Source organism: Humulus lupulus, chromosome 9 (assembly GCF_963169125.1).
Source record: "Humulus lupulus chromosome 9, drHumLupu1.1, whole genome shotgun sequence".
NCBI classification, from domain to species: domain Eukaryota; kingdom Viridiplantae; phylum Streptophyta; class Magnoliopsida; order Rosales; family Cannabaceae; genus Humulus; species Humulus lupulus.
Window position 1 is genome coordinate 15,490,448 of NC_084801.1, and position 10,066 is coordinate 15,500,513.

Sequence of the window (10,066 nt, forward strand, 5' to 3'; positions counted from 1 at the left end):
TGATATCAAAAAAGGCAATCAACATTTTGGTGCTTTTATTGAGAGCTTGAAGAAAGCTTTGAAGATTCAATCATGGTGACCACCGGAAGAAACGCTCTAGACGACATTGCTCCTCCCACCAGAGTTGACAAAGGAGAACCCAGCCGACCACCTCCGCGAGAATACCCAAAGGTGCCCAAGAGGATTATGACGAAAACGTCGAGCACAATGGGGAAGACGACGGGTTGTATGAGGATGATTATCCTCAGCCTATGGACGTGGAGGAACTGCCAAAAGTGGTGGCTCTTAGAGGCCAAGTTTCCACCCATCAGCAGAAAATCGATGCCCAGGAGGGGAATATTGCTGCCCTACAGGAGATGGTTAACTCCATGAGTGCTACTCTGGCAACCCAAGGGCTGTGAGTGGACCTTCATGGCTAGATACCACCTAGGCAGCCAGCTGGCATGCCACCTGTGCACCCTGTTGGAGTTTCAACTATTGAATTAGTTGGTGTGCCTCTCGGTACCCCACTGACAAGGCACAAGATCCACCAGCTGGCGTGCCATTTACGCACCCAACTAGAGCTGGAGTTCTGCCTGCACCACAAAATCATGGTAAAGGAAAAGTTGATGAAGATCCCACTTAGGGGCAGAAGAGAACTCATCAGACTTCTGAGCCCATGTAGGGCCCGAGATGGGAAAATGATTACCAAGGCCATGGAGCCCAATGACAGCGTAAGACCGCTACCATCAACGGAGCCCAAGGCTTTCTGCCTAGGCGCACTGCAACATACCGCGTTAGGCCTGAAGGTGGTGTCTTGCCAGCCTTCAAGAAACCTGGGCGATGAGGCCAACAGAAAAAATGTCTCCGCCAACCGAGGACAAGGAATAAGTGTTTCAGTCAATAATGAGTACGTCGACTCTGAGGGGGAAATGGAAGTAGGATACCCTGAGGATGTTTTCACCACCAAGCACAACTTGACCTGCGAGATGACTTGAACGCTCCCAGGGGCAGGGCTGCTCCCAAGGACAATCATAGGAGAAGGAATCAACCAGACTTCTGAGATGACCTTAATTCTAGGAGGAGAGAACACTCGGCATAGAGTGCCAACCAAGACTGCGACCGTCTCTGAGCAAAGTTGGAGAGTTTGAAGAGAATACTGCTTAGAATAGTCATGAGACAAGGCCATGACTCTAACTTGGAGGATGAAGATAGGGAGCCTTGTGCTTCTCACATTGTGGAAGCCCCATTACCTTGAGGCTTCAAGATGCCAGACATCACAACATACAGGGGAAGAGCGGATCCCACCAACCATCTCTCATAGTTCAATAGATTGATGTCAGTCCACTGCGTCTCCGAGGATGCCAAGTGCCACGCCTCCTTGTTGAATTTGACGAGACCAACAGATGAGTGGTTCAAGAAGCACAAGACAAGATCCATTCACTCCTTGCACCAACTCTCCTCCTCCTTCCAAAGACAATTCATAGTTGCTAAGAAGGTGAACTTTGAGGTCCATGCTTTCGCCAACATAAAACAAGGATCACTTGAGACCCTTAAAGCCTACATCAAATGCTTTAAGGAAGAAGCAGCAAGGATCAAGAGGGTCAGAGATGGCCAACATATGATGGTCCTACAAACTGCCATCTAGGCAGGTTCCCCACTATGGGATGACCTCCAGCAAAGAAGATGTCACAAGCTCGACGACTTCATATGTCGAGCCCATGAGTGCATTAATAGGGATGCTGCTTAGATTGGAGAATTTGGGGGACCAAACTAATTGCCCACTCCATTGACCCCAAACATCATGGCTCTGTTGCCCAGTACTATGAACGCTCCAAAGTTCAGTACAGTTGTTCAACCTGATGGCTTCAGCGTCATGCCAAATGTTGGTTTTAGTGTCACCCAAACAGGCTATAGAGCAGCTCCCACTGGATAAATTGCATTTTAGCCTGCATTCAGTCTTGGAACTATGGCTCCAGCCCAATTTGCAGCACCCAGCGAGGCCCCCAGTATAAGCAAACGTGGGGGAAAGGGCAAGGGCAAGAAGCCCAAGAGAACTGGAGCAACTTTTGATGAGAAGTACCCTTCACAATACCCTAGGTACATAGACTTGGTGGATCCTCAAGAGAATAACTTTCTTGGCCACGAAACAGCAAGTCCACAACCAGAAATCGCAGCCTATCCTGAGGGATCGGGAGAGAAGAGATTCCACTATTTTTTTTCTAGTTCCATAATGATGTGGGGCACCACACCAGCGAGTGCAGGAAACTTAAATATGAAATTGAGAATCTCATCAAACTGAAGCACCTCCACCAATACACTAGGGTCAGAGCACACCTAGCTCAGGCTCCAGCTGCAAAATTGCCTCCACAGAAGGGGGTTCCTAAGGCTCCAAGCCAAGTGTCTGCGACCGTGCAGCAGCATGTGGCCCATGGACCTCCCCTGGTGAACGGGAGAGTAGGAACTATCTATGGAGGACCCCACTTAGGGGGCTCGTAGAATCGCTATGCACGTTCTCTAAACCACAACGATGAAGTGTTGGTGCTAGCCCAGCTACCATCACAAATTCCTCGAATGACATATCAAGTCATCACAATCTCCTAGGACGATGCTCATAGGGTGCATTTTTCCCCACCACGACCCTTTAGTGGTCGAGAGAAAAATTTCCGACAAGATGGTGGCTTGAATCCTAGTGGATAATGCGAGTTTATGAACATCTTGTTCAAGTCATCCTTCGAGAAGAATGGGCTAACTTCTAGTTACTTATCCCCTTGCACCTCTACTCTTTATGGGTTCTGGAGGGGAAGGTCTCATTCCAATGGTGAAGATCAAGCTGCCAGCGACACTTGAAGAACTGCCTTGCGAGACCTTCAAGTACTACACATTTATAATCGTAGACTGCTCCTCTGCTTACAATGCTATTCTGAGATGTCCAGCTTTGGTGGGGTTTGGTGTCGTCACCCCAATACGTTACTTAAGCATGAAGTTCCCCACTGAGACGGGAATAGGCACAGTTTGTGGAAATCAAAAGGAGACCCGCCAATGCTACAATGTGTCCCTTAAACATCTAGTTATGGTGATTAAGTCAGAAACCCCTGAGCAGCCTCCTCCTGAGGAGATGGAGGTCCAGGTTGTTTGGGAGGAAAATGAGTCAAAATGAGTTGGACCCCAGAGTTAAAGAAAAAAAAGGCTATCAAGCCCATGGAGTAGGCCAAGGAGGTCACCCTTGACCCGTCCAATCCATATAGGAAAACCAAGGTCAGGAAAAATCTCAAGGCTCGAGAGGCCTTGGTGGGCTTTCTCAAGGAGAACCAGGATGTATTCGCCTGGTCTCACTCTTACATGACCAGCATTGACCCAAACATCAAATGACATGCCTTGCATATAGATCCAGATGTTGCCCCACTGCAACAGAATAGGAGGATCATTTACCTGACCAGGGCGTTGGCCTTGAAGGCAGAAGTTAACAAGCTTGTCGTGAATGGTTTCATCTGAAATGCTCAGTACCCGAAGTGGTTGTCAAAATCGGTCGTAGTGCCCAAGCATAATAGAATTTTGAGGACCTACATAGACTTCTCTGACCTTAACAAGGCTTGCCTAAAGGATTTTTTTTCTTTGCCCTCAGATGGTCGATGCCACATCTGGGTACAAGCTCTTGTTCTTTATGGACGCTTACTTAGGGTACAACAAAATTTCCATGCATGTCGCAGACAAAGAGCACACCAGCTTCCAAACAAACAAAGGTGTCTACTATTATAAAGTGATATCCTTTGGTCTCAAGAATGCTCGTGCCACTTATCAAACATTAGTGAATCGGTTGTTCAAAATCCAACTTAGTAGGAACATGGAGGTTTACGTTGATGACATGTTGGTAAAGTCTAGGACATCCCCCTACCACTTTAAAGATCTGGCAGAAGTAATCTCAGTCCTCCGCAAGTTTGGGATGAAGTTGAATCCCTAGAAGTGCACTTTTGGAGTTTCCTCCGGGAAGTTCCTGGGCTTCATAGTCAATGCCTGAGGAATAGAGGCAAACCCCAAGAAGATTAGAGCTCTGATAGACATGCAATCCCCCAGGAAGTATAAGGACGTGAAAAGCCTGACAAGAAGGATATCAGACCTTAGCCGTTTTGTCTTGAAAGTGATTGATAAGTGCTTCCCTTTCTTCAACACCCTCTGAGGAAGTCAAAAATTCGAGTGGAGGGAGGAATGCGAGCAGGCATTCCATCAGCTAAAGGCGCACATGTCTAACCCTCCAATTTTGTATATGCCCATAGATGGAGAGCCCCTACTCCTCAAAATTCCAATGTTGATGCCCTAGCAAATCATGCTACCACAAATTATGTCTAGTTGATCAATGTAGTTCCAATAGACTACTTGGGTGTTCCAAGCATCTCATCTCTAGAGGAGGTAGAAACAGTCCAGTCCCTGGACGGTTGGATGGAGCCTATTGTGAACTACCTTGTCGCTTGAGATTTACCACAGGACAAGAAGGAATCTCAGAAGATACTTTACTAGGTGCGTCTTTATGTGATCATGGACAACAAGTTGTATAGGCAAGGATATTCGTTTGCCCTTCTCTGGTGTGTGCCCAAGCAAGAAGCCAACCTCTTCCTCCGAGAAGTGCATGAGGGCTTTTGAAGGGACCATGCTAGTGGGTAGAGCCTTGCAAAGAAAATCCTAAGACAAGGATACTTTTGGCCTACAATTAATGGTGACACAATGGGCTATGTTAAGAAGTGCGACAAAGGCCAACTCTACACCAACATACCTCAAGCTCCTTCAAATGAGCTCACCCAGAAGACAAGTCCTTGGGCCTTCGCAGTCTGGGGCATTGACCTGATCGGGTCCTTTCCCATGGGAAAGGGAGGAGTGAAGTACGCTATTGTGGCAGTCGGCTACTTCACGAAGTGGGTCGAGGCCGAACCTCTTGCAACAATCACTTCCAAGAAAGTGCTGGAATTTTCATCAAAAACATCGTTTGCCGCTATGGGCTCCTAAGGATGATAGTCTCTGCCAATGTCCTACAATTTGATAGCGAGTTGTTCACAGTCTTTTATAATAGGCACAGAGTTATGAAGAGTTTCTCCTCTGTAGCCCATCCGCAAATAAATGGGCAAGTGGAAGAGGTCAACAAGATTCTTAAAGGACTTTTGAAGAAAAGGCTTGATCAGGCGAAAGATGCCTGGCCTGAGGAGTTTCCTAAGGCATTGTGGAGCTATCGCACCACTACTAGGACCTCTACTAGCCATTTGCCATTCTCCATGGCCTACGGGTATGAAGCCATCCTCCCAGTTGAGGCAGAAATCTCCACGCACCGACGAGATACATATGATCCGACCACAAACAATGCTTTTCTTTGAGAATCTCTGGTCCTTGTGGAGGAGCTCTGAGAAGCTTCACAACTATGTGTAGCGTCCTACCAACAAAAGGTCACTAGATATTTTGTAACAACCCAACAATGCTAATAGGGTTTAGTGCCTTTATTAGCGTGTCGGGAGGGCATAACTGGATATATGTGTGATCAATTGATTAAATGTGCGACTACATGGCATGCATGACTTATATGATAATATGAATATAATTACATGCGTGTTTATGGGTATTAAATATGCATGTGGGCCTGTTCTTGTTTATAAGGGTATATTTGTAATTTTGGCCCGTTGAGGGCACAAATATTATTATATGCGTTAAATGATTAAGACCACATTATTATGTGGATATATTTGTAGCATACGACTCGAGGTGATCCTAGTGAGCAGATTAGCGGAATAGTCATAGCGGGGTGAGCCTAGGGGTATTCTAGGAACTTAGTGAATATTTGGGGAATTTATTGAGCAACGGGTAAGTATTTGGTGACTAGTTGCGAAAATGACCATTTTACCCTTAAGGGTATTTAAGGGACTGAGTTAATACTAGGGGTAATTTGGTCTTTTGTGGGGGGATAGGCTTGAAAGACCTTAGGAAATGATCAGAACTTAGCAGAAAATTCTTAGCACCCTCTCCCTCACTCTCACGTTTTCTCTCTCCCTCTCTTGTGCCTTGAGAGAGTTTGAAGCTTTGGAAGAGAAAGCTTAAGGATTTAAGCTTAAGGGCTATAGAATTAAGGTTAGGACTTTGAGGTGAAGCTTAGGAATATCATCGCCATCATCAAGGTATGGTTTAAGCTTTAATTGTTGGGTGGAATTTTGTTGTTAGTGTAGGTGTTCTTAGGATTTGGGGTTTCAAAGGGGTTTTGATAATTTTGGGTTCTTAGAACGATTTTGGTTAGAATTTTATGGGATTGTGTTGCTCTGAGTAGGCTATTGTGGCATGGTGATTGAAATGCTGGTTCTGGTGTATGTTGGGTTTGATTTTGATGAATCGAGTTGGGAGGAAATGCAAGAAAACCCTAGGGATTTGTGGGTTCACAGGGGCGCGTTGCGACCTTGTTCATAGAAGCTGCAACCCGCGTGACCCAAGAGGCCATGTGGTGCTTGCTGATTCATGGGCACGTCGTGGCCCTACAGGGCGAGTCGCGGTCCACCTACCCTTGGAGCTAAAGGCTAGCACCTCTGAATTGGGGGCGTGTTGCGACCCTTAGGGCTAGGTCGAGGCCCGCCTGGGCAGCCTTAGCCAAATTTGGCTTTTAGGCTCAGGGACTTTGACCTAAGCTCTCGGGACGAATTCTACTGCCCGGTTTAGTAGAATTCGAGGTCCCGAAGGCTAGTTTTTTATTTCAAAGCATTTAATTGGATTATGTTTTTGATAGTTATCCATTGTCTCTTGTGACTAGGGTTACTGTTAAGGCTCGGGATTAAGGATCGCAGTACCACTCCACACCCTCCACTCAGAACTCAAGGTAAGAAAATTGCATCCGAGTTGTGAATGGGACTAAGATCCCCTGTAAATGAATATATGTGGAATTGTAAATGTATTTTTGAATAGAAATATCTGGATAGGCAGGTTAGCTTGTGCTGCTTTTGATTGCGTGCTTCACAACGTGTATGTATGCTATGTTTGATGTGAAGTCTGGCCTAAGGGAGCCAGAGCTGATGTTATGCGTACTGAACACAGCTCCGCCTAAGAGAGCCGAGATCAGCTAAATAACTAGAGGGCTTGGCTTGAGGGCACTGACACCTAATTAATTATATGAAGATTGATTTATATGATTGACTTAAACTATTGTTGTTGCTTAGTTTAGTACTTGTATTCTGTAGTTAATTGAACTGGTTGATATAAAGTTTGTTATGTACACTCTGTTGTTATCTGTGCTTGTTGAGTTTGGTTTTTATTTACCCAAAAACGACTACTAATGACGTGGCAAGGATTTCTCACACGTGGTTGACATGTGGCAGAGTCAAAATAAGGACAGGCTATTCGACTATCGACCAGCTACACATTGCTTCGTCAGACCTCACGATTAGATATGACCAAGCTGGTCGTATGATTAGGTTTATTTCCTTAAAAGATTGTAATCTTGTAATAATTATGTTGATTATTTCCTCTTTATGAGCTTAATACACGAATATTAAGGAAAGTTAAGGCCCTTTGGCCTAGGTAACCCCCCTTGAGCCTATAAATATGCATGAGATAGCTCAAGGAGAGGACTTTTGGCTTTTTTTTATCTTTTTTCTTGAATATTGAGAGAAAGAGCATACAGTGTGATTATCCTCCAAATAGTTGTATTTCCCCTAAGGCTTGTGAAACTCAAGAACCCTAGTTCTTTGATCACGACATTGGGATTCAATATTAATAATAACACTAAGTGGACGTAGGTCATTACCATTCATTGGGGCCGAACCACTATAAATCGTTTGTGTCTATTCTTTACCATTAGATTCTATTTTTGATTATCATCTCATTTCTTGTCGTATTTTTGACTCTGTGTCGTTGGTCAAATCGAGGGTCAACATTCTGGTGCTTTCATTGAGAGATTGATAAACAATTTGTAATAGAATCTAATGGCAAAGACATATAAGAAAGCTGGACCGGCCGCTGACGCTACATCATCTCAACCTCCTCCTCCAAATGTGGCGGAGAATGAACCACATTTAGAGTTTGAAGAGGAAGAGTTGGATACGGAAACACTGAGGGCAACATTGGGGGTGTTACAAGATGAGTTGGCCAATCTGAGGGCCAATAAGGAGAACGCAACCGAGATAATGGTGTTGCAGCAGAGAGAAATTGAACGTAAGCGCCAAGAGCTGAGTGAGCGGCAGACGGACATGGACCGTCGGCAAAGGGATGCCATGGCCGCCCTCGAAGCAGCCACTCAATTGGCTCGAGGATAGGCTACGCCAGCCTCTCAGCCAGATCAGCCACCGAGTGTGCCACAATAGCGGGCTCCCAATCCCAATCCTCCACTCCAGCCAGTAAGCCCCCAAAGGCCAGAGTAACCATCTGTGGCTTAAGATGATGTCCCAATTTGGGATCCTGAGCAGCAGCCTCCATCTCAAGCTGGTCGAGGCAATCCCCAGCGCTAGAGGCAGAATAGGGCTGAGCAACTGCCCAGCAGCCCTAGACGCCCAGGAGATGAAGAGCTAAATACAACGAGCAGGGGACAGCATCCTTCTACCAATAGAAGGAACAATGAGTTAGGCTCTGTGGTCAGAGGCCCCCCACAGCATAATAATGCATGGGGACCCAACAACCAGCGCAGGCCTCCCCCTGACGCTCAGAAAATTCTAGCCCAAGGAGGAAATAGCGTGAACAGCTGGTCATGCTATAGTCGGCCCCAGTTTCGAGATGGCTACGATTATAATGAAGTTGATTCTGGCAGAGGGATTGCTAGTCGGAGGAATGAGGAAAGAGGTGGAGGCAGAAGCCCCCCACCTAGAGAGAATAGGCTAGCTAGCCATAACGATGGGGGGAAACCCAGGCAGCATAACGTCTTTGATCGGCTAGGGGTTAGCAAGCAGAGACACAGGGATGATGATTTAAGGGATGTACTCAACGACCATCATGAGAGGCACGATGAGTACGCTCCCCCGACACCAGTTGCCCCAGTGATCCCAGAAGCAGTTCAAGCTTAGATTGATGCTCTGAACCAGGCAATACAACAGCTGGTTGGGGGACAAAAGTCCTACATAGAGTACGATCGGAGGAGGGGCACTCCATTTGTGCAAAGGATTGTTGTGCCTGAAACCCCCAATAAATTCAAGATGCCGACATTGCCAAACTTTGATGAGTACGGAGACCCAGTATCTCACGTCAATGAATTTGAGATACAAATGGATATACAGAAAGTGTCAGAAGATGCCCGCTGCAGGATTTTTGCCGCGACACTATCTGACACCCCCCAAGAGTGGTTCTTTAAGTTCCCTCCCACTAATATAGTATCCTGGGAGATGTTCGTGAAGGAATTTTACGGATAATTCTATGCGGGTCGCGTACACCCCACAGAGGCCAACCAACTGGTCGAGATACGCCAGAAGGAGGGAGAGATCTTGAAAGAGTATGTCCAGCGCTTTATACGAGCAGCGGATGGAGCCAAGACAGTGGGAGGCGAAGGCAAGATGATGGCCCTAACTGCTGGGGTTAGGCGCCACTCCCCCCTCTAGAGTAGCCTAAGAAAGAATGGGGTAAGAAGTACCCAAGAGTTTTTGGATTGGGCTGATCGATATATCAAGCTCGAGGACACAATTTCCAAAGAGAGAAAATCGTCAACGAAGGAAAAAGGGCCAAAGGAAGAACCCGCCAAGGCCGCCAACGGGTTCGAGAAACCCAATGGCAACGGCAACGGGAATAGAAATTGTAGCAATGGTGGAAAATGGGTGAGCAATGAGCCCTCAGCCTCTGACAATAAACGCCCCAAAGGAAATCGATATGAGACAAGATTCACCAATTACACGACCTTTGTCAAAAGTCGAGCGGAAGTCTACCAGGCGACCAGCTCTAACGTGCCTTATAAGCGACTCGTGCCTATAAGGAAGGATATCTCTAAGAGAGATATGACAAAATTCTATCATTTTCATAACGACTATGGGCACGACACTCACGAATGCAACCAGTTGAAAGATGAAATTGAGTTCCTGATTAGCCGATCTGTGCGAGCTGTAGGAGGGTCTCAGCGAGAGACTCAAAGTGGCAATGGCCAGGCGCTTGCACG